Genomic DNA, 24,925 nt, shown 5'->3' with positions numbered 1-24,925 from the left:
TACGCTACGGTCACAAGACTCAGGCCTCCTAATTGTCCCTAGAATTTCTAAGCAAACAGTCGGAGGCAAAGCTTTCTCCTATAGAGCTCAATTTTTATGGAATGGTCTGCCTACCCATGTCAGAGATGCAAACTCGGTCTCAACCTTTCAGTCTTTACTGAAGACTCATCTCTTCAGTGGGTCATATGATTGAGTGTACTCTGGCCCAGGAGTGGGAAGGTGAACGGAAAGGCTCTGGAGCAAAGAACTGCCCTTGCTGTCTCTGCCTGGCCGGTTCCCCTCTTTCCACTGGGATTCTCTGCCTCTAACCCTATTACAGGGGCTGAGTCACTGGCTTACAGGGGCTCTCTCATACCGTCCCTGGGAGGGGTGCGTAACCTGAGTGGGTTGAGTCACTGATGTAATCATCCTGTCTGGGTTGGCGACCCCCCCTTGGGTTGTGCCGTGGCAGAGATCTTTGTGGGCTATACTCGGCCTTGTCTCAGGATGGTAAGTTGGTGGTTGAAGATATCCCTCTAGTGGTGTGGGGTCTGTTATATCTGGAGTACTTCTCCTGTCCTATTCGGTGTCCTGTGTGAATTTAAGTGTGCTCTCTCTAATTCTCTCTTTCTCTCTTTCTTTCTCTCTCTCGGAGGACCTGAGCCCTAGGACCATGCCTCAGGACTACCTGACATGATGACTCCTTGCTGTCCCCAGTCCACCTGGCCGTGCTGCTGCTCCAGTTTCAACTGTTCTGCCTTATTATTATTGGACCATGCTGGTCATTTATGAACATTTGAACATCTTCGCCATGTTCTGTTATAATCTCCACCTGGCACAGCCAGAAGAGGACTGGCCACCCCACATAGCCTGGTTCCTCTCTAGGTTTCTTCCTAGGTTTTGGCCTTTCTAGGGAGTTTTTCCTAGCCACCGTGCTTCTACACCTGCATTGCTTGCTGTTTGGGGTTTTAGGCTGGGTTTCTGTACAGCACTTTGAGATATCAGCTGATGTACGAAGGGCTATATAAATAAATTTGATTTGATTTGATTTGGTAGTGAATGTACCCTAAACATTTGAACTACTGGTTACACCTATGATAAATCAATACAATCTCAATTGATTGGCTATCATTGTCACATTCAATTTAATAAGTTAAATTGTTGAACATATCTTTTCAGGTTCTTCCAATTAAATGAGGCATTTTAAACTTTCTCATATTAACCTAGATGAACCAACTTCTCAGGTTAATTAAAGTTGAATTCCCAGGTATGATTAATCATTATTGTTGATTAATCAAGTCAATTTGCTTTTGCAAATTCATTCACACCCAACTCCCACATTACTGATACAGTACTGATGGTTCATTAACATCCATAAATAGATTATCGTATTCCAAAACCAAACTTTGGAAAAATAGAAACAATTGTTTTCCTCCTCTCAAATGTCCTAATAATGTGCAAGCTATCAGAGGGAGTGGTCTTGACACCCCCGCTAATTAGTGAACCCTCACCCATAAAAGGATTGATCTCTGACCTCAGCATCCATACCAACCCTAACTATGCTATTAGCGGAAAAACAGTATTTGCAACAAATGCTTTCAAAAATCAACCTTCGGGCGCAGGCCTTGTAAAGATTCTCTCCAGTTTAGCTCTGATGTCTTGCCATCCAAGATTAGCATCGTTCCAGTACTGCAGTGCACAGCTGAAGCACAGGCAGGACACAGTAGACATAGAGGGACATGTGGAGAGAACCGGGAAACTAATGACAAAGCAGAAAAGGGAAAAATTCTGCTAGCTATGGAACTGCGTTTGAAAACTGAACATTTTAATGCAATTGCAAAAACCTTACGACGAAGAATGAGCACAAACTTTCAACAAAATCGTCTTCTACCGGAACAAAATCACATTCTACAGGAACAACTTGATTTAGTCAAAACTAAATACATTGATGTCTACGGAGAACTTGATAACATGCATGCAGTTTTGTTGAATGTTACTCAAAGTAACAATGTTCTACTCCAAATCTTGCAGACCAAAGACCATCAGTTAATGAACACAATGACTAAGTTGGATGACAGGTCAGCAGAATTCATTGAAGTCGCTAACCAAATGAATGATGAGAGAACTCAGGTGATGAAGATGGAAATATTGATTTCTAAGCAAATGGAGGAAATCTCATCACTGAATCTCTCGCTCCGTACTCAAGACCTCTGTCTGCAAATAATGACAGATAAGTTTGAGACAGAAAGGAGCAAGATGCGACACTCATGTGTCCAAAATCAGTACTCTAAGCTCTGACGTGGATTCTGCAATGCAGCAGAATATCACCCCTAGGTACAATCTGGTGGAATTTCAGAACGGTCCCGCTCTACAACGTGACTACCCAACCAAGCAACCGGAGCCCGGTACTTAAAGGAGTGAAGAAGATAGGTTTCAGACTTTTCCTCCCTCATGTCCCCCCCTCAGTCTTCTCCTCTTGACCTTTCGGACCCAATTTCCCCACAGGATGAAGACAACCCTCTCCGCCCGCTTGGTTCGCAACCCCTTGACAAACTTCTCAAGAATGTCCCCACCTTTGACGCCATTCCAGGTCAGCCAAACGATACTGAGACATTCCTAGCTGACGCAGAGGACGCATCAGATGGCTACCCGAATGCTACGGGTTCTGACACACTGTACCTGTTAAAGCGAATGCCGAATAGACACGTGTCGAGGTTCATTCGTCAACAACAGCAACACGTGCTAAATGACTACGCTAAACTTGCCACAGCTTTGAAATTAGAATTCAGGCGGTTCTGCGACTCGCAAACACAAAAGCTCACTGACTGACACTGTCAAACAAGCTCGGAATATACACCCACAAGCATAGGCTTCGTTCAGCTTACTTTGGCCTACTGAAACAGGAATGGAAGAGCTGTTTATTTAATTTTTATTTAATTTAACCTTTATTTAACCAGGAAGGGCTCATTGAGATAAAAATCTCTTTTTCAAGAGCGCCCTGGCCAAGATAGGCAGCACCAAGTCATTACAAAAAAATTACAGACAGACAACATGAAAAACTACAAGTAATCTAGTAAAAACCATTGAATTCACAAGAGTATAAAACAGCAAATTAAGTTCTTTCAGTTTAAAAGTATTTTGTAAGGTGTTCCAAGACGATGGCGCAGAGTACATGAAAGCCCTTTTACCAAATTCAGTTCAGACATTTGGAACAGTTGGCAGGATAAAGTCCAGCGAACGAAGAGAATACCCACCACATTTCTGAACAACAAAAATGCACAAATTAAAAGGTAGTAAACCCAAAATGGCTTTGTAAATAAAAGTATACCAGTGACTGAGCCTATGAGGGACTAGAGAAGGCCAGTCAACGCTGGTATACAAAGTGCAGTGGTGAGTAAGAGTTTTTCAGTTTAAAATAAATCTAAAAGTGCCATGGTAAAGAGTGTCAATTGATCTCAAACACTGACCGGAAGCATTCATATATAAAATATCCCCATAGTCTAGTAAAGGCATAAATGTAGCTGATACTAGCCTCCTTCTGGCTTAAAAAAACAGGCCTTGTTCCTAAAATAAAATCCCAATTTCAGCTTCAATTTTTTTGTAAGTTGTTGAATATGCAATTTAAAAGAGAGGCCGTCATCAATTAAATTCCAAGATATTTATATGAGGTTACAACCTCAATCCCCTTGCCCTGACAGGTAGTAATAGGTGAACGGTTCAGAGGTCTAATTCTGGCATTAGAAAACACCATTAGTTTAGTTTTGTCAGTATTGAGGATAAGTTTCAATTGACGCAAGGTATGTTGAACAGTATAAAAAGCAGTTTGCATGTTCTGGAAAGCTTTTGTAAGAGACGAGGCACAACAGTAAATAACGGTATCATCAGCATAAAAATGAAGTTGTGCATTTTGGACATTTTTGTCTAAATCATTTATATAAATAGTGAATAAGAGCGGACCAAGTACAGAGCCTTGGGGCACACCTTTCAAGACAGACAATTTAACAGACATAAGCCCATCAAATTGAGTGCATTGAGTTCTATCAGACAGACAGTTATCAAACCATGCAACTGCATGCTCCGAAAGACCTACACTCGACAATCTCTGCCTTAGTATAGCATGATCAACTGTATCAAAAGCCTTAGAGAGATTAATAAAACGTGAGACACAGTGCTGTTTTTTGTCAATGGCTTCAGTGATATAATTTAAAACCTTCATGGCTGCTGTATTGTGCTATGCTTCTTCCTGAAGTCCGATTGGTACATTGATAAAATAGAGTTAGTAAATAAAAACTCTTTTAGCTGTTCACTTACAAGGGTTTCAAGTATTTTCACCAGGGGTGACAGCTTTGAGATTGGCCTATAATTATTTAAAAGAGTTGGAGCTCCCCCTTTTAACAGTGTTAGGACAAATGCTGATTTCCAGATCTTTGGAATTTCATTACATTCCAGGGTTAGATTGAACAGATGTAAGTGGTTCAGCCATGAAATCAGCTGCCAGATTTAAAAAGCAGGGATCCAAAAGATCAGGACCTGCAGGTTTTCTCTGATCTAAGGATTTCAAGGCTTTATGTACCACCTTCATGGAGAATGGCAAAAAGCTAAAAGTTTGACCAGCTCTCACTGGTTCATCCACACAGGGTTGTACAGAGACAGAGGACACTGAATCAAACGCTCATTGAAATAATTCAGCAGTTCAGTTTTGTCATATATAGCAACAGAGTCCTTCAAAACACATGACGGTAATTCATTAACATTACTGTTACCAGACATTTACCAGACATTTACCAGTTACCAGACTTAATAGCCTTCCAAAACTTTCTAGGGTCATTCAGGTTATCAGTAGTAACAGACATAAAATATTCAGACTGGGCCTTCCGGAGACGAAAAGAACACTTGTTTTGTAACTGCCTAAAAATAAGCCAATCAGCATCAGAACATGATTTCCTTGCTTTAGCCCATTCTAGATTATGGTCATGAATAATACATGTCAGGATTTGGCCAGGGTTGTTCCGGTTTTTGGTCACTAGATGCCCCCATTGTGCTTTTTGACCTTTTGCTTTCCCTTGATCCCCATTATTATTTGCACCTGTGCCTCGTTTTCCCCTGATTGTATTTAAACCCTTAGTTTCCCTCAGTTCTTTGCTCTGTGTTTGTAAGTTAGCACCCAGCCCTAGTATTCTGTGTACTCTTGTTGATCCCGGTGGACGCTCTTGTGGAATTCTGTTTTTTGTTCTTGTTTATTTATTTTTGAGTATCTTTTGAGGCTTTTTATGCTTTACCTACCACCTTGTGGATTTACCTTTTTGTCTTGGAGGATTACCTTGTGGATTACCTTGTTCTTGTGGAATTCCTTTTGAGGTTGTGGAGTTACATGTTTTCCTGAAGGACTTCATTTTTTACTTTATTAAATACACCGTCTCAAGTACTGCTGTGTCTGCCTCATCTTCTGGGTTCTGCTGACTATTCGTGGCTCAGTTGGTTAAGTGACTGTTTCTCACTCCGGAGACCCGGGTTCGTAACCGGGTCCAGACAATACAAGACTTGGAGAGATTAATAAAACGTGAGACACAGTGCTGTTTTTTGTCAATGGCTTCAGTGATATAATTTAAAACCTTCATGGCTGCTGTATTGTGCTATGCTTCTTCCTGAAGCCCGATTGGTACATTGATAAAATAGAGTTAGTAAATAAAAACTCTTTTAGCTGTTCACTTACAAGGGTTTCAAGTATTTTCACCAGGGGTGACAGCTTTGAGATTGGCCTATAATTATTTAAAAGAGTTGGAGCTCCCCCTTTTAACAGCCTTCCAAAACTTTCTAGGGTCATTCAGGTTATCAGTGGTAACAGACATAAAATATTCAGACTGGGCCTTCCAGAGACGAAAAGAACACTTGTTTTGTAACTGCCTAAAAATAAGCCAATCAGCATCAGAACATGATTTCCTTGCTTTCCTTGCTCATTCTAGATTATGGTCATGAATAATACAAGACAGCTCAGAAGAAAACCATGGATTATCCCGCCCTTTAACCCTGTTACCCTGTATTATTCACGACCGTAAAGCGAGAACATTTTGAAAAAATGGTTCGAGGACTAAACTGGGAATTGCCGGACACCAGGTCTGCAGGAATTAACACCCTTAGCAAGGAAGTTAAAAATCTAATTTCTCCCGCTCTCACTCAAGACCCTATCCAGGGACCGCTCGATCAAGAAACAAGCCCACAGGCCTTGTCTAGACTCTGATACAAAGGTTGCGAAGAAAAAGGTCAAAAGCTTCGCTAAAGCCAAGCCAACTCAAAATCCGAAAAGTCGATCATCTTTCACCTTGAACATAAATGGCACATCACGTCGTTGCGAACGACCAATCCAATTGCGGGGAACATGTCCACTAAATGTGACTCTAAACGGCCATACACGGAAACAGTCCTGGAGGACTGCTTAACTTGTCACGCGCCAATTGATACGGATGCAACAATATCGCTCATCTCTCAAACATTGTTTGATGATCTCAAAAGGGTTTTGAAGCCAACTAAACGTTGGTTAAAAGTGGAACGATGCAACACTACACTTCGAGGTTTCACTCAGACTACCTCACCTCTCACATTGAGAATCATGCTGAAACTACACTTCCAGGACGTATCGCTCGTTCACCCTGTATATGTTACCAGTCTCGAATCTGAACCCCTGCTACTAGGAGCAGACTTGATGGATCGGTTACTCCCCAGACTATGTGCAACACTATATGAGACCGCCAGAGCAGCAAACAAATCTAGTTGTAAACTCCTATATGAGAACAGGGAAGAGCAGACAGGCCCCTAGACGGGGATAATCTTAGAACATATCTAAGAAATTACAGTATTCCAGTGGACGTTCCACCTCCAAAACAAATGGCAAAAATAACCATGTCTTGCCATGTGTAGTTTCAACTACAATGCAACTAGTAAAATGCTCTAATCACGTGTTCCAGGAGGATAGCATTTCAGAATAAATCGGTAGGATAACTGATCCCCTTGAGTACCAGTACCAATGTCAGCACAGTCAGTCCAGCAACAATCAAATGGCGCCGGAGGAGATGGCCGCCGTTTTATAGTCACCTAACCAATTGTGCTATTATGTGGTTGTTTTCGCGATATTTGTAAATTATTTTGTACATAATGTTTCCACAACCGTATCTTACGGAAGAAAAGAGCTTCTGGATATCAGGACAGCGTTCACTCACCTTGGACTAGATGAAGATTTCTTCAACACCAACAACAACAAGCAGGAATCACACGATATTCTCCAAACACCCCACAGGGCAGACATTCCACTTATTCGCAAAAGGAAGTGACGCAGAGGACGAAGAGCGGGATGCCTCGTCCAGACCCGCAGAAGGCAACTAGGAAAGCTGCCATTACCGTCAATATTACTCGCCAACGTGCAATCATTGGACAATAAACTAGATGAGGTACGATCACGAATATTCTACCAACAGGACATCAAAAACTGTAATATCCTATGCTTAACGGAATTGTGGCTGAATGACGACATGGATATTCAGCTAGCTGGATACACGCTGCACCGGCAGGATAGATCAGCACACTCTGAAAAGACGAGGGGGGGCGTTCTGTGCATATTTGTAAACAACAGCTGGTGCACGAAATCTAAGGAAGGCTCTAGATTTTGCTCGCCTGAAGGTGAGTATATTGTGATAAATTGCAGGCCACACTACTTACCTAGAGTTCTCAGCTATACTTTTCGTGGCTGTTTATTTATCACCACAGACAGATGCTGGCACTAAGACCGCACTCAGTAAGCTGTATAAGGAAATAAGCAGACAGGAAACCACTCACCCAGAGGCAGCGCTCCTAGTGTCCGGAGACATTAATGCAGGGAAACTTAAATCAGTTCTACCAAATCTCTATCAACATGTTAAATGTGCAACCAGAGGGGAAAACATTCTACATCACCTGTACTCCACACACAGAGATGCGTATAAAGCTCTCCCTCACCCTCCATTTGGTAAATCCGACCACAACTCTATCCCCCTGATTCCTGCTTACAAGCAGAAATTAAAGCAGGAAGCACCAGTTACTCGGCCCATAAAAAAATGGTCAGATGAAGCAGATGCTAAACGACAGGACTGCTTTGCTATCACAGACTGGAACATGTTCTGGGGTTCTTCCGATGACATTGAGGAATACACCACATCAGTCACTGGCTTTATCAATAAGTGCATTGAGGACGTCATCCCCACAGTGACTGTACGTACATACCCCAACCAGAAGCCATGGATCACAGGCAACATTCGCCCTGAGCTAAAGGGTAGAGCTGCCGCTTTCAAGGTGCGAGACTAACCGGGAAGCTTACAAAAAATCCCGCTATGCCCTGCGACGAATCATCAAACAGGCAAAGCGTCAATACAGGGCTAAGATTGAATTGGCTCCGACGTTCGTCTTATGTGGCGGGGCTTGCAAACTATTACAGACTGCAAAGGGAAGCACAGCAGCGAGCTTCCCAGTGACACGAGCATACCAGATGATCTAAATCACTTCTATGTTTGCTTCGAGGCAAGCAACACTGAGGCATGCGTGAGAGCATCAGCTGTTCCAGACGACTGTGATCACGCTCTCCGTAGCCGACATGAGTAAGACCTTTTAAACAGGTCAACATTCACAAGGCTGCGGGGCCAGACAGATTACCAGGATGTGCGCTCCGGACATGTGCTGACCAACTGGCAGGTGTCTTCACTGACATGCTTCTGTAATACCAACATGCTTCAAGCAGACCACCATAGTCCCTGTGCCCAAGAACACAAAGGCAACCTGCCTAAATGACTACAGACCCGTAGCACTCCCGTCCGTAGTCATGCAGTGCTTTGAAAGGCTGGTAATTGCTCACATCAACACCATTATCCCATAAACCCTAGACCCACTTCAATTTGCATACCGCCCAAACAGATCCACAGATGATGCAATCTCTATTGCACTCCACACAGCCCTTTCCCACCTGGACAAAAGGAAATCTATGTGAGAATGCTATTCATTAACTTCAACACCATAGTACCCTCAAAGCTCATCACCAAGCTAAGGAACCTGGGACTAAACACCTTCCTCTGCAACTGGATCCTGGACTTCCTGACAGGCCGTCCCCAGGTGGTGAGGGTAGGTAGCAACACATCTGCCATGCTGATCCTCAACACTGGAGCTCCCCAGGGGTGCATGCTCAGTCCCCTCCTGTACGCCCTGTTCACCCACGACTGCATGGCCAGGCACGACTCCAACACCATCATTATGTTTGCTGACGACACAACAGTGGTAGGCCTGATTACCGAAAATGACGAGACAGCCTATAGGGAGGAGGTCAGAGACCTGGCCGGGTGGTGCGAGAATAACAACCTATCCCTCAATGTAACCAAGACTAAGGAGATGATTGTGGACTACAGGAAAAGGAGCACCGAGCACTTCTCCATTCTCATCGACGTGGCTGTAGTGGAGCAGGTTGAGCGCTTCAAATTCCTTGGTATCCACATCAACAACAAACTAGATTGGTCCAATCACACCAAGACAGTTGTGAAGAGGGCACGACAAAGCCTATTCCCGCTCAGGAAACTGAAAAGATTTGGCACGGGTCCTGTGATCCTCTAAAGGTTCTACAGCTGCAACATCGAGAGCATCCTGACCGGTTGCATCACTGCCTGGTACGGCAATTGCCCGGCCTCCGACCGCAAGGCACTTCAGAGGGTAGTGCGTACAGCCCAGTACATCACTGGGGCAAAGCTGCCTGCCACCCAGGAGCTCTACACCAGGTGGTGTCAGAGGAAGGCCCTAAAAATTGTCAAAGCCCCCAGCCACCCCAGTCATAGACTGTTCTCTCTTCTAACCCATGGCAAGCGGTACCGGAGTGCCAAGTCAAGGACAAAAAGGCTTCTTAACAGTTTTACCCCCAAGCCACAATACTCCTGAACAGGTAACCAAATGGGTACCCGGACTATTTACATTGTCCCCCCCCCAACCCCTCTTTTACGTTGCTGCTACTCTCTGTTTATCTTATATGCATAGTCACTTTAACTATACATTCATGTACATACTGCCTAAATTGGCCCGACCAACCAGTGCTCCCGCACATTGGCTAACCGGGCTATCTGCACTAATTCTGAACAGGTTGCAGCCTGCCCGGGATACTTGGTTTCTTTACCTTGGTATGTGCCCTTGTGTAAGCACAAACACACACGTACAACGGAACATTTCATGAGTTATGCTCGGATCACTTAAGGGTCTGAACAAAATACCAGCCTTAGTAAAGTTGAAAATTTACTTTGAGGCCTTTGACTCTACAGCTACAGTACTCACCAGTTTCTCCACAGAGGTCCATAGGTCATCCCTGTAGACTGCACAAAACTGGTGCCTTACAGCTGTAGACTTATCATGTAGTTATCAACTTAGAAACGCCCTAGATATGACATTAGATAATGCCATGATAGGGTCATTTTGCCAAGACCTTGGACGTATATAGAAAACAGGCCAATTAGATGATTAATGTGTGATAATTATATTTTGCATATATTTTGTTTATGCTTCCATTCCTTTTAGTTTCAATTCCTCTGACACTTAGGAAGTGATAGAGCCATAAACAAGTTCCCCATACAACCATCACTTCGTGCCACAACACCACTCACCTGGGAAGAAATGTAATTATGTATTTCATGAGTATGTGTGCGTTATTAACATCTGCCTAACTTACTGCCTAGATCCACCAGCCTGAATGACCAGATGACGGGTCCGGCACGGCGTTCTCAATCCAGACATCCGCTGCCCATCCTCGTGGCGGCCTGCTCCATTTGCAGAAATCCTACCCGTGTCAACCACCAGAGGGTGAACGCAACAGTGATCCCAAACAAGGACATTCCCTGGCCATTATTGTGGTAGTTTGCAGCTGTCAGAAAACCTACCAGGGTAAACCACCAGGGGAGGGGGGACTGCTACGCTGATCCACATACATGGACATCCGAGGTTCATTCCTATGTTGGGTTGCAACTTGCAGGATCAAGTATAAAACCCACTTCCGACAAAATGTACATTAGACCAGAGAGCATGGAATGGTAGCTACATGTTGAAATAGTTGGCAATTTAAATAAAGACCAGTTAGGTGGAGCGTCAGCTGAATATGTTACAAATGAGAAATCTACCACTCTATACACCAAGCAGACCAAGGCGTGAACCAGATGTTGCAAAATGGTTTAAACTACAACTCTACCAAAGGACAAGACCAGAGAATGTGGGGATCATCCCCATGCTGAAATGATTAAGAAATATACAAACTAAAGACCAATTATTAAGGTCTGCAGCTGTTTAAGTACTTTAGTCTGGTAAACGCAACCGATCGAACAACGGAATGGTACTCTAAAAGATATATTCTGGAGAACATTTCCTTATCAAGTGACCAGGGGTACGTCTGATGTATCCATTACAAAAGACACTATCCAGACCCCACTGAGAAAACTACAACCACGCAAGACTTTGATCACTGGTGGAGAAACCAAAGACTTTCTGTCGACTGACAGAAATTGTCATTGTCCTGACATCCAGCAGATGGACTGGCGATCACGGAGGGACAACAAAGGCATACACTCGTAAATATGTCAATTGCAATTTATTTTCGAATGAGCAGCTGTTCATGTGCAAAGGGTTAGCATTTCCATGAGTGTAGTTATCAACTGTATATCCATGTTGTTTCTCTGACATTCCTGCTCTTGAGCTGTCCCCACCCCTTTCCTTTGTCAACCAAGCCGTCATATCGGTTTCATCCACTAGGGAATTTTCAGTGTATCATTATTAAGTGAGTTACCAATGTAGAACCTATCCTGTGTGTGTTTATGTAATTCTGTGGGATTATTTAGTTAGTAAATTTGTATATCACTGATTCATAATTTATGCTCGGGTTCGTGCAGATATCCAAGGGTTTGCGACATGCAGAATATGACTGATACGGTAATAATACATTCATAAGTGACTGTAATCGATAAGATATGAATATATCTGAAGAGAGTTAAATTCGGGAAATTGTAATTCTTTAAACAACATTTTCCCGTGGTGCCCCAACTTCCTAGTTAATAACTATTCTTTGATTAGTGATAGTCCAATGTTTCAACAATACTGATCTATCTTTGTCTCTCTCCTTCTTTCTCTCACACAAACACACTCTCTAAATCGAAGCGTAGGGTCATTTCAGAGTTGATTCAGGCAGTCATCACCATTACCAGCCTTTTTACGCCTGATAATCCTATCTCAACACACCAAGTCACACACACACCCATTGTGCTCTCTTAACTGTGTCTCTGCCGGGCCAATCAAATGATGATACAATTGTTAGATCGGTCTCAAAAGCCCACTGAGTAATGCAGAGGGAATTAGATGATACTGCCAGACATAGGCCTTCATGAGACAAACAATTGTTCACACACATGCATGCAGATAGACATTCACTCCTTCTGTCTCTTCACACTCTTTTTCACACATGCATGCACATTCACATCTGCTGACGTCTAGTTCCATGTTCCTGCTTCTGTCAGCAGTAAGAGGCAATAGAGGACCTCTGCATTCCAAATGGTACCCTATTCTCTATTTAGTGCACTACTTAAGACCAGGGACCATATGGAATAAAATGACATTTGGGACGCAACCTAAGTGAATTTGGGTTACAGTTACTTTGTTTTTTTTCTTTATCTTTTACTATTTTTTAAATTGTAGAATAATAGTGAAGACATCAAAACTATGAAATAACACATATGGAATAATGTAGTAAACCAAAAATTGTTAAACAAATCAAAATATATTTTATATTTGAGATTCTTCAAAGTAGCCACCCTTTGCCTTGATGACAGCTTTGCACACTCTTGGCATTCTCTCAACCAGCTGCACCTGGAATTATTTTCCAACAGTATTGAAGGAATTCTAACATATGCTGAGCACTTGTTGGCTGCTTTTCCTTAACTCTGCGGTCCAACTCATCCCAAACGATCTCAAGTGGATTGAGGTCTGGTGATTGTGGAGACCAGGTCATCTGATGCAGCACTCCATCACTCTCCTTCTTGGTCAAATAGCCCTTACACAGCCTGGAGGTGTGTTGCGTCATTGTCCTGTTGAAAAACAAGCGCAAACCAGATGTGATGGTGTATTGCTGCAGAATGCTGTGGTAGCCATGCTGGTAAAGTGTGCTTGAAATCTAAGTAAATCACTGACAGTGTCACCACCAAAGCTCCCCCACACCATCACACCTCCTCCTCCATGTGGGAACCACACATGCGGAGATCATCCGTACTCTGCGTCTCACAAAGACACGCCGGTTGGAACCAAAAATCTCAAATTTGGACTCATCAGACCAAAGGACAGGTCGTGTTTCTTGGCCCAAGCAAGTCATCTTTGTATTGGTGTCTTTATTAGTGGTTCCTTTGCAGCAATTAAACCATGAAGGCCTGATTCATGCAGTCTCCTCTGAACAGTTAATGTTGAGATTTGTCTGTTACTTGAACTCTGTAAAGAATTTATTTGGGCTGCAATTTCTGAGGCTGGTAACTAATGAATTTATCCTCTGCAGCAGAAGTAACTCTGGGTCTTGCATTTCTGTGGCAGTCCTCATGAGAGCCAGTTTCATCATAGCGCTTGATGCTTTTTGCGAATGCACTTGAAGAAACTTTCAAAGTTCTTGCAATTTTCCGGATTGACTGACCTTCATGTCTTAAAATAATGATTGACTGTCACTTGTCTTTGCTTATTTGAGCTGTTCTTGCCATAATATGTACTTGGTCTTTTACCAAATAGGGCTATCTTCTATATACCACCCCTACCTTGTCACAGCACAACTGATTGGCTCAAACACATTAAGAAATAACAAAATTACACAAATTCACTTTGAACAAGGTACACCTGTTAATTGGAATGCATTCCAGGTGACTGCCTCATGAAGCTGGTTGAGAGAATGCCAAGATTGGGCAAATCTGTCATTAAGGCAAAGGGTGGCTATTTAAAGAATCTCAAATAGAAAATATATTTTTATTTGTTTAACACTTTTTTGGTTACTACATGATTCCATATGTGTTATGTCTTCCCTGTTATTCTACAACATAGACAATACTAACTGAATATGTGTGTGTGACTGTGTGTGACTGTGTGTGACTGTGTGTGTGTGTGTGTGTGTGTGTGTGTGTGTGTAATCAGATGTCCAAACCCTTAAGTTAAATTCAGGCTTTAAATCCCAATGGTTAAGTTAATTAAGGTTTGGGATATGGTTAAAACAATAACAACTCCACGGTTAAGTTAAGCATTCATTCCGAATGGTTAAGGATAGGGTAAACAAACTATAACAGTGCCTGGCACTGGGCTTGAACACACAACCCTTGGGGCCAGAGCTCATGGTATACACCCATCCACAACACCCTAACAAACCCAGAGCTTACTTGATGGTAATAGCGCTCACCGTTGCCCCTAGTGAATGGTTTTAACGTTATCTTCTGACATCCTGCTTACCTGGACGGAGGTCTAATTCGCAATGGATCTTGAGCGACTTGGCCGATTCTAATACCCAGAGTGCTTTGCAGGAAAGATGAATGAAGGAGTCCGCTTGAAAACAACTGGGCAATGTCATCAATGAACAGCTACACACACACACCCTCATCTGTATTCCTATCATGCGCTGTGATTCACACATTCATAAAAACATGTGTGTGTGTCTGTGTGTTTGTGCATTCCCTGTATGTTGTAAGTTACTACAATCAAGATTATTGCACTATTTCATACACAAACGCCAAAGGCGTGATTCAGGTAGAGAGAGAGAGAGCGAATGAGAGAAAGAGAAGTCATCATGGGAATGGAGTGGAGGATAGGGGGATGACAGAGAGCGTGTGGGCCGGGGAATTTCCTGCACAAAGGGTGTGATAGTGTAATTGTGTTCCATGCGAGAGAGAGCAAGAGAGAAATATGAGTGCATATACTGTAGTTATAGCCTACCCTCACACCTTGACCAGTACCTCATGTTATTACTCACATTTAATATTCACAAGGGCAATTAACTTAACTCTTCTTAAACTGAAGTTCCACACTTGATCTGAATGATCTCAATTGGGTTAGGGTGAAAGGAAAACAGATGCAGGCCTACTTAGCCGTCTGTCTGCACATGCGAACTCACAGCTTCGACCTTGTGTTTGTGTGTGTGCGCGCGGGCGGGCGTTCACGTACGTGGGTACCGAACACAGAGATCCTCTTTTATCTATCTAAGCATGGAGTCATGTTGTTTATGGAAACTGGAGAAACCGGATTTCATTATCAATATTCAGTCCCTGATTCACAGAACCCATCGACACAGCATGACCTTAGTGAGCTTCTGACGTCACCAAGGGAGAATCGTCGTCAACGTGTCCATGCAGAGAGTGGTGCGCATAGTAGGCTATGCACGGCTGGAGGAGAGCGGCAAGTGGCAGAGGTGGTTACACTGCTTACAGCGTTGAAGCAATGCTAACGAAAGGATAGCGTCAGATGACTGCACCGTGCTCCTCAAGTACTACTCTACAGAAAGGAAAATATAGATTAGTATTTTTTATATCCAGCGGCGTTAAAGAGGAAAAAGGACATAAAGAACTAGTAATTGTATTTCTTTTTTTCTTCTTCTCTGTCTTTGTGGCGTTGTCTCTCCTCTCTCCTTCCCCATCTCTCTCTCTCTCCCTCCCTCCCTCCCTCGCTCAACAGTCACGGACTGCGCTGGGGGGAAAGGCATTGCAGTTGAATGAAACTGGGGTATTGTTCGTGGTGGGAGGTGCGCATATGGAATGATGTCTTTAGCGTACAGATGCATATGTTGTTTATTAATAAATAGTTTGTTGACGATGAAAAAAAATAATAGAAAACAAAATATTTATAAATAGAAACCACCAAATGGAAATTGCTTTGCGGGTTTAGTGACCTTCTCAGTCCTTTGCAGTGTGCTGGAGTGTACTGTATGTGTGTGCATGTGCGTGTGTATCCTTATATGCGCGTGCGTGTGCTTAGTAGACAGAGGGAGTGAGGGAAAGGAGGGAGGGTCAGAGAGGAGAGGATACATTTGTGAATGGAGCTTGCTGGCTGTGCGTGCGCTGGCAGAGTTAAAATTAGCTCTGTGTTTTTTTTTTTTTTGTCTGCGCAGCGTGTCAGTCAGACTAGCATCAAAACGATCTCGCAGATTTTAAACGTTTTTTTCTAAAAATAGAATAAATCACTGCAAAGTGATAGCTCCAAGCCTAATCCGAAGGCTCTCTTTCTGTCCCATATTTCTGGTAAGAATATCAAATATGGATGTGTTTTTTTTCTATTCCATTTGGACATGTTTTAGATGTCGCTGCAGCTGCAATGGGGATTATATTTAGCCAATACTGTTTCTTTAGGTTAATACTGTTTTTTTAGGTTATTTCTGTTCCATTCAAGGAGGAACAAAATGAAAACAATTTCATGGTAAATAAATGTGGTATGTAGAAAAGCCATACAATGATGCATGTTTAAACTGCCAGGCAACATCTTGTGTTGTGCAATGTATGTGTAAGTGTCTCCAGCATCTATGTAATGAATAACCTATATCTATGTATCAAGCATATGATCTGTATGTTTTCAACATGAGGGTGGTATTACAAGGAAACATGCATTTAGTGTTGTGTTGTACTGTGTGTTAAATGTGTTACAGTCAGCTATATACACTCACTAGCCAGTTTATTAGGTATACCCATCTAGTACCGGGTCGGACTCCAGAACAGCCTGTATTCTTGGGGCATTCTACAATGTGTTGGAATGTTGGTCCATGCTGACGCGATGGCATCACACAGTTGATTCAGATTGGACACCGGTACATTCATGCTGCAAACAACCCATTCCAGCTCACCCAAAAGATGCTATATTAGGTTGAGGTCTGGGGAATGCGCGAGCCACTCCTCAATTGTCCAGTGTTGGTGATCGCGTGCCCACTGGAGCGGCTTCTTCTTGTTTTTGACCGATTGGAGTGGAACCCGGTGTGGTCGTCTGCTGCAATAGCCCATCCGTGACAAGGTTCGACGAGTTGCCGTTCTGCACTTCACTGTTTTACTGTTCCATTATTTGCCTGTTTGTGTTCTGCCTTGTTAGCGTGCAAGATTCTTGCCATTCTCCTTCGACCTCTGTCATCCGCCCATAGGACTTTTTTTGTTTGTTGCACTATTCTCTGTAAAAAGCCAAGGAGGGTGGCCATTTATGAGACACTGGATCCGGAGCGCCTGGCACCGACGATCATACCATACTCAAAGTCGCATACGTCACTTGTTTTGCCCATTCTAACTTTCAATCGAACAGTAACTGAATGCCTCGATGCCTGTCTGCCTGCTTTATTTAACAAGCCATGGCCACTTTACTCACTGTCTGCAGGAGCGATCCATTTTCGTGAACAGGTTGGTGTACCTACTTGACTATCCAGTGAGTGTATATTTGTCACGTGCGCCGAATACAACAGGTGTAAACCTTACTGTGAAATGCTTACTTACAGGCTCTAACCAATGGTGCCCAAAAAAAGTGTAGGTAAGTAAAGAAATAAAACAACAGTAGAAAGACATTTGAAAAAAGAGTGGCAAGGCTATATACAGACAACTGTTTTTCAGGCTTATAGAGGTAGTGTGTACATGTAGGTATCGTTAAAGTGACTGTCCATATATGACAGAGAGTAGCAGAAGCGTAAAAGAGGGGTTGGCGGGTGGTGGGACACAATGCAGATAGCCCGGTTAGCCAATGTGCGGGAGCATATAAGATAAACAGAGAATAGCAGCAGCGTAAAAGAGGGGTTGGGGGGTGCACACGATGCATATAGTCCGGGTAACCATTTGGTTACCTGTTCAGGAGGCTTATGGCTTGGGGGTAAAAACGGTTGAGAAGCCTTTTTGACCTAGACTTGGCACTCCGGTACCGCTTGCCATGTGGTATGCAAACTGGGGTGGGTCTAGGGTTTCTGGGACAATTTTGTTGATGTGAGCCATTACCAGCCTTTCAAAGCATTTCATGGCTACGGAAGTGAGTGCTACGGGTCTGTAGTCATTTAGGCAGGTTGCCTTTGTGTTCTTGGGCACAGGGACTATGGTGGTCTGCTTGAAGCATGCTGGTATTACAGAGTCAACCAGGGACATGTTGAAAATGTCAGTGAAGACACCTGCCAGTTGGTCAGTACATGCCCGGAGTACAGGTCCTGGTAATCCGTCTGGCCCCGCAGCCTTGTGTATGTTAACCTGGCTGCATCCCTTTGTTCTTAATTTCCACCTGAAGACATACCCAAATCTAACTGCCTATAAATGAATCGTCCTACAACAATCTCTGTCTCACTTTCCCAATCAATTTATTCTAAAATTGTGTGTACATCTGTATATCTAGACTTAGATTTAGCTTTCCCTGACTTAGTCGCCGTACTGAGTGATATATAAACAGCTGAATCTGCGTGTTTACCAAACATTGCAGTGCGTAATATGTGTTTCTCCTTCCGGTATGAAACTTCAATAGCGAATTACTCTCTTTACGCTGGAGCTTACGACATGGGTTGGTTTTGCAACACATAAAAATGACCTATTGGCGTTTACCTCAGCTCATTGGCTATCTACCCAGGCTAGATTTCAAGACGATCAGTGTTCAATGGGTTAAAATACAGTCAATAAACGAAACAGCGGGCAAATCATTGGTGCACAGTGATGTCATGACTTGTTGTCTTCAAATCGGTTTCTTTCAGTCAATACATGCCGCGAAATGACCCATCACGGTTTGATTGTGTAACAAACAAACCAGTTGATTGCAGTGAAACCAAACATGACTGGAAAAGTCACGTTCTGTGTGGGTTATTTACCTGGAATGTGTCCTCGAAAATGGAATGAGACGGAATTCACGACACAAGCGGTTCATAAAATGTTTCGTGTTAAAGGGCCAGAAGTATACAGAACGGTGTCATCTGCGTAGAGGTGGATCAGAGAATCACCAGCAGCAAGAGCAACATCATTGATGTATACAGAGAAGAGAGTCGGCCCGAGATTTGAACCCTGTGGCACCCCCATAGAGATTGCCAGAGGTCCAGACAACAGGCCCTCCGATTTGACACACTGAACTCTTTCCGGAGAAGTAGTTGGTGAACCAGGCGAGGCAGTCATTTGAGAAACCAAGGCTGTTGAGTCTGCCGATAAGAATGTGGTGATTGACACAGTCGAAAGACTTGGCCAGGTCGATGAATACAGCTGCATAGTATTGTCTCTTATCGATGGCGGTTATGATATCGTTCAGGACTTTGAGTGTAGCTGAGGTGCACCCATGACCAGCTCGGAAACCAGATTGCATAGCGGTGAAGGTATGGTGGGATTCGAAGTGGTCGGTGATCTGTTTGTTAACTTGGCTTTCGAATACCTTAGGAAGGCAGGGTGGGATAGATATAGGTCTGTAGCAGTTTGGGACTAGAGTTTCTCCCCCTTTGACGAGGGGGATGACCATGGCAGCTTTCCAATCTTTGGGGATCTCAGACGATACGAGAGGTTGAAAAGGCTAGTAAAAGGGGTTGTAACAATTTCAGTGGATAATTTTAGAAAGAGAGGGTCCAGATTGTCTAGCCCGGCTGATGTGTAGGGGTCCAGATGTTGCAGCTCATTCAGAACATCAGCTATCTGGATTTGGGTGCAGGAGAAGTGGGGGAGGCTTGGGCAAGTTGCTGTGGGGGGTGCAGGGCTGTTGACCGGGGTAGGGGTAACCAGGTGGAAAGCATGGCCAGCCGTAGAGAAATGCTTATTGAAATTCTTAATTATCGTGGATTTATCGGTGTTGACAGTGTTTCCTAGCCTCAGTGCAGTGGGCAGCTGGGAGGAGGTGCTCTTATTCTCCATGGACTTTTCAGTGTCCCAGAATTTTTGGAGTTTGTGTTACAGGATGCAAATTTCTGTTTGAAAAAGCTAGCCTTTGCTTTCCTAACTGCCTGTGTATATTGGTCCTAACTTCCCTGAAAAGTTGAATATCGTGGGGGCTATTTGATGCTAACGCAGTATGCCACAGGATTTGTGCTGGTCAAGGGCATTCAGGTCTGGAGTGAAGCAAAGCTATATCTGTTCTTATTTAAGATGGTGAGGAAAGCAATTTCAAAGAATAACCAGGTATCCTCTACTGACGGAATGAGGTCAATTTCCTTCCAGGATACCCGGGCCAGGTCGAATAGGAAGGCCTGTTCGCTGAAGTGTTTTAGGGAGCGTTTGACAGTGATGAGGGGTGGTCGTTTGACTGCAGACACAGGCAATGAGACAGTGATTGCTGAGATCCTGGTTGAAGACAGCCGAGGTGTATTTGGAGGGCAGGTTGGTTAGGATGATATCTATGAGGGTGGATTTGGGGTTTAACCTGGTTTACGGATTTGGGGTTTAACCTGGTAGGTAGCCCAGTGGTTAGAGCGTTGGACTAGTAACCGGAAGGTTGCAAGTTCAAATCCCTGAGCTGACAAGGTACAAATCTGTCATTCTGCCCCTGAACAGGCAGTTAGCCCACTGTTCCTAGGCCATCATTGAAAATAAGAATTAGAATTTGTTCTTAACTGACTTGCCTAGTTAAATAAAGGTCAGAAAATAAATAAATAATCAAATCAAATTTATTTATAAAGCCCTTCGTACATCAGCTGATATCTCAAAGTGCTGTACAGAAACCCATCCTCAAACACCAAACAGCAAGCAATGCAGGTGTAGAAGCACGGTGGCTAGGAAAAACTCCCTAGAAAGGCTGAAACCTAGGAAGAAACCTAGAGAGGAACCAGGCTATGTGGGGTGGGCAGTCCTCATCTGGCTGTGGCCAAGATGTTCAAAATGTTCATAAATGACTAGCATGGTCAAATAATAATAATCACAGGCAGAACAGTTGAAACTGGAGCAGCAGCTCGGCCAGGTGGACTGGGGACAGCAAGGAGTCATCATGCCCGGTAGTTCTGAGGCATGGTCCTAGGGCTCAGGTCCTCCGAGAGAGAGAGAGAAAGAGAGAATTAGAGAGAGCATACTTAAATTCACACAGGACATCGGATCGGACAGGAGAAGTACTCCAGATATAACAAACTGACCCTAGCCCCCCGACACATAAACTACTGCAGCACAAATACTGGAGGCTGAGACAGGAGGGGTCAGGAGACACTGTGGCCCCATCCGATGACACCCCCGGACAGGACCAAACAGGAAGGATATAACCCCACCAACTTTGCCAAAGCACAGCCCCCACACCACTAGAGGGATATCTTCAACCACCAACTTACCATCCTGAGACAAAGCCGAGTATAGCCCACAAAGATCTCCACCACGGCACAACCCAAGGGGGGGGCCAACCCAAACAGGAAAATCACATTAGTGACTCAACCCACTCAAGTGACGCACCCCTCCTAGGGACGGTATGAAAGAGCCCTAGTAAGCCAATGACTCAGCCCCTGTAATAGGGTTAGAGGCAGAGAATCCAAGTGGAAAGAGGGGAACCGGCCAGGCAGAGACAGCAAGGGCGGTTCGTTGCTTCAGAGCCTTTCCGTTCACCTTCACACTCCTGGGCCAGCCTACACTCAATCATATGACCCACTGAAGAGATGAGTCTTCAGTAAAGACTTAAAGGTTGAGACCGAGTTTGCGTCTCTCACGTGGGTAGTGTGAGAATGAGGGCATCACGTTTAGATTGTAGGATGGCCAGGGTGTTAAGCATGTCCCAGTTTAGGTCACCTAACAGCACGAGCTCAGAAGATAGAGGGGGCAATCAATTCACATATGGTGTCCAGGGCACAGCTTGGGGCAGAAGGTGGCAAGTGGCAACGGTGAGAGACTTGTTTCTGGAAAGGTGGATTTTTAAAAGTAGAAGTTCAAATCGTTTGGGCACAGACCTGGATAGTAAGACAGAACTCTGCAGGCTATCTCTGCAGTAGATTGTATCTCCGCCCCCCTTGGCAGTTCTATCTTGTCGGAAAATTTTATAGTTAGGGATCGAAATTTCTGGGTTTTTGGTGGTCTTCCTAAGCTAGGATTCAGACACGGCTAGGACATCTGGGTTGGCGGAGTGTGCTAAAGCAGTGAATAAAACAAACTTCTAATGGCTTCTAATGTTAACATGCATGAAACCAAGGCTTTTATGATTCCAGAAGTCAACAAATGAGAGCGCCTAGGGAATGGGAGTGGAGCTAGGCACTGAAGGGTCTGGATTCACCTCTAAATAACCAGAGGAACAGAGGAGGAGTAGGATAAGGGTATAAGAACTGGTCGTCTAGTACATTCGGAACAGAGAGTAAAAGGAGCAGGTTTCTTGGCACGGTAGAATAGATTCAAGGCATAATGTACAGACAAAGGTATGGTAGGATGTTCATACAGTGGAGGTAAACCTAGGCATTGAGTGATGATGAGAGGGATATTGTCTCTCAAAACATCATTTAAACCAGGTGAGGTCACCGCATGTGTGGGAGGTGGAACTAAAGGGTTAGCTAAGGAATATTGAGCAGGGCTAGAGGTTCTACAGTGAAAAAAGACAATAATCATTCACCAAAACAGCAATGGACAAGGCATATTGACATTAGGGAGAGGCATGTGTAGCCGAGTGATCATAGGGCTCCAGTGAGTAGCTAGGCGGGTTGGAGACACGGCGATTCAGACAGCTAGCGGGCTGGGGCTAGCAAGCTAGCAGAGGGGCCTTAGAGGGAAGTCGCGATGGAAGAAGTCTGTTGTAGCCCCCTCGTGCAGTTACGTCGGCAGACCAGTCATGATGGATCAGCAGGGCTCGTGTAGTAAAAGGGTCCAATTTGCAAAATAGGTATTTTGGCCCAAGAAATTGGCCTCTTCAGCTAACAGTCATATGTACTGCGGCTAGCAGCCTACCAGATGTGCATTAAGAGGACGTCGGAGGAGCCCATTGTAAAACCCCCTCGGGCAGATTACGTTGGTAGTCCAGTCGTGATGGATCGGCTGGGCTCCTTATCGGCAGTAAAAAGGGTCCAGGTGAATTGGCAAAATAGGTATTGTTGCCCAAGGAGTGGCTGATGGACCTCTTCAGCTGGGTGGGAGATGGATCTAGCATAGGCTAGCTCCAGGCTAATTGATGCTTGCTTCAGGACAGAGACGTTAGCCAGGAGTGGCCACTCAGATAGCAGCTAGCTAGCTGCGATGATCCAGGTGAAAAGATTCAGAGCTTGCGGTAGGAGTCCGGAGATATGGAGAAACATAAGTCCGATATGCTCTGGTTTGAATCGCGCTATGCAGACTGGCAAGAGTTGTCCGGGCTAAAGGTTAGCTGATGGCCGCCAGCAGTGGCTAGCTGACTACTAGTAGCTAGTTAGCTGGCTAGCTAGTAGCTAGTTAGTTGGCTAGCTTCTGTTGGGGGTTCCGGTTCTAAGGTAAAGAGAATTGCAGATCCATACCACATTGGGTGAGGCGGCTAGGAGGAGAGTGTGTTGAAGCTGAGCTTAAGAAAAATATAAATTATATATGCAAAGAAAAATATATAAAAAGATATATACACGGGACACGACAAGACGAAGACAAATACATCTGACTGCTACGCCATCTTGGGAAAAAAAGATGATTACTGCTGTGAGTCTTTCTAGGTTTGTTTCTAAGAGCTTTCCACACCTGGATTGGGCAACATTTGCCTATTATTATTTTCAAATTTCTTCAAGTTCTGTCAAATTTGTTGTTGATCATTGGTAGACAACCATTTTCAGGTATTGCCATACGTTGTCAAGTAAATAAGTAAAATAAGTAAGTAAAATATGTAACTCGGCTACCCAGGAACATTCACTGTCTTCTTGGTAAGCAACTCCAGTGTACATTTTGGCCTTGTGTTTTAGGTTATTGACCTACTAAAAGCTGAAATCATCTCACAGTGTCTGGTGGAAAGCAGACTGAACCAGGTTTTCCTCTAGGATTTTGCCTGTGCTTAGCTCCATTCAATTAATGTGTTTATCTTGAATAACTCCCCAGTCCTTAACGATTACAAGCATATCCATAACATGATTCAGCTACCACTATGCTTGAAAATATGGAGATTGGTACTCAGTGATATGTTGTATTGGATTGGTCCCAAACATCACACTTTGTATTGAGGACAAAAAGTTGTTTGCTTTGCCACATTTTTTGCAGTATTACTTTAGTGCCTTGTTGCAAACAGGATGTGTGTTTTGAAATATTTTGGGTGAATAAGTTGGATGAATTTTGACAGAGCTGGTATAACTGAGACTGGTTTGTAGGCCTCGTTGCTCGCACACACTTTTTCAATTCTGCCAACAAATTTTCTATAGGATTAAGGTCAAGTCTTTGTGATGGCCACTACAATACCTTGACTTTGTTGTCCTTAAGCCATTTTGCCACAACTTTGGAAGTATGATTGGGGTCATTGTCCATTTGGAAGACCCATTTTTGATCAAGCTTTAAATTCCTGACTGATGTCTTGAGATGTTGCTTCAATATATGTTGCATCAATAAATCCACATAATTTTCCTACCTCATGATGTCATCTATTTTGTGAAGTGCACCAGTCCCTCCTGCAGAAAAGCACACCCACAACATGATGCTGCCACCCCCATGCTTCATGGTTGGGAAGGTGTTCTTCGGCTTGCAAGCATCCCCCATTTTCCTCCAAACATAACGATGGTCATTATGGACAAACAGTTCTATTTTTGTTTCATTAGACCACAGGACATTTCTCCAAAAAGTACCATATTCGTCCCCATGTGCAGTTGCAAACCGTAGTCTGGCTTTTTTATGGTGGTTTTGGAGCAGTGGCTTCTTCCTTGCTGAGCAGCCATACAGGTAATGTCAATATAGGACTTGTTTTACTGTAGATATTATTATTATTAGATTATTATTATTATATATTATATTAGATATAGATACTTTTGTACCTGTTTCCTCCAGCATCTTCACAAGGTCCTTTGGTGTTGTTCTGGGATTGATTTGCACTTGTCGCACCAAAGTACATTCAT

Source organism: Oncorhynchus masou, chromosome 27, assembly GCF_036934945.1.
Source record: "Oncorhynchus masou masou isolate Uvic2021 chromosome 27, UVic_Omas_1.1, whole genome shotgun sequence".
NCBI classification, from domain to species: domain Eukaryota; kingdom Metazoa; phylum Chordata; class Actinopteri; order Salmoniformes; family Salmonidae; genus Oncorhynchus; species Oncorhynchus masou.
This window is presented reverse-complemented; position numbering follows the sequence as displayed.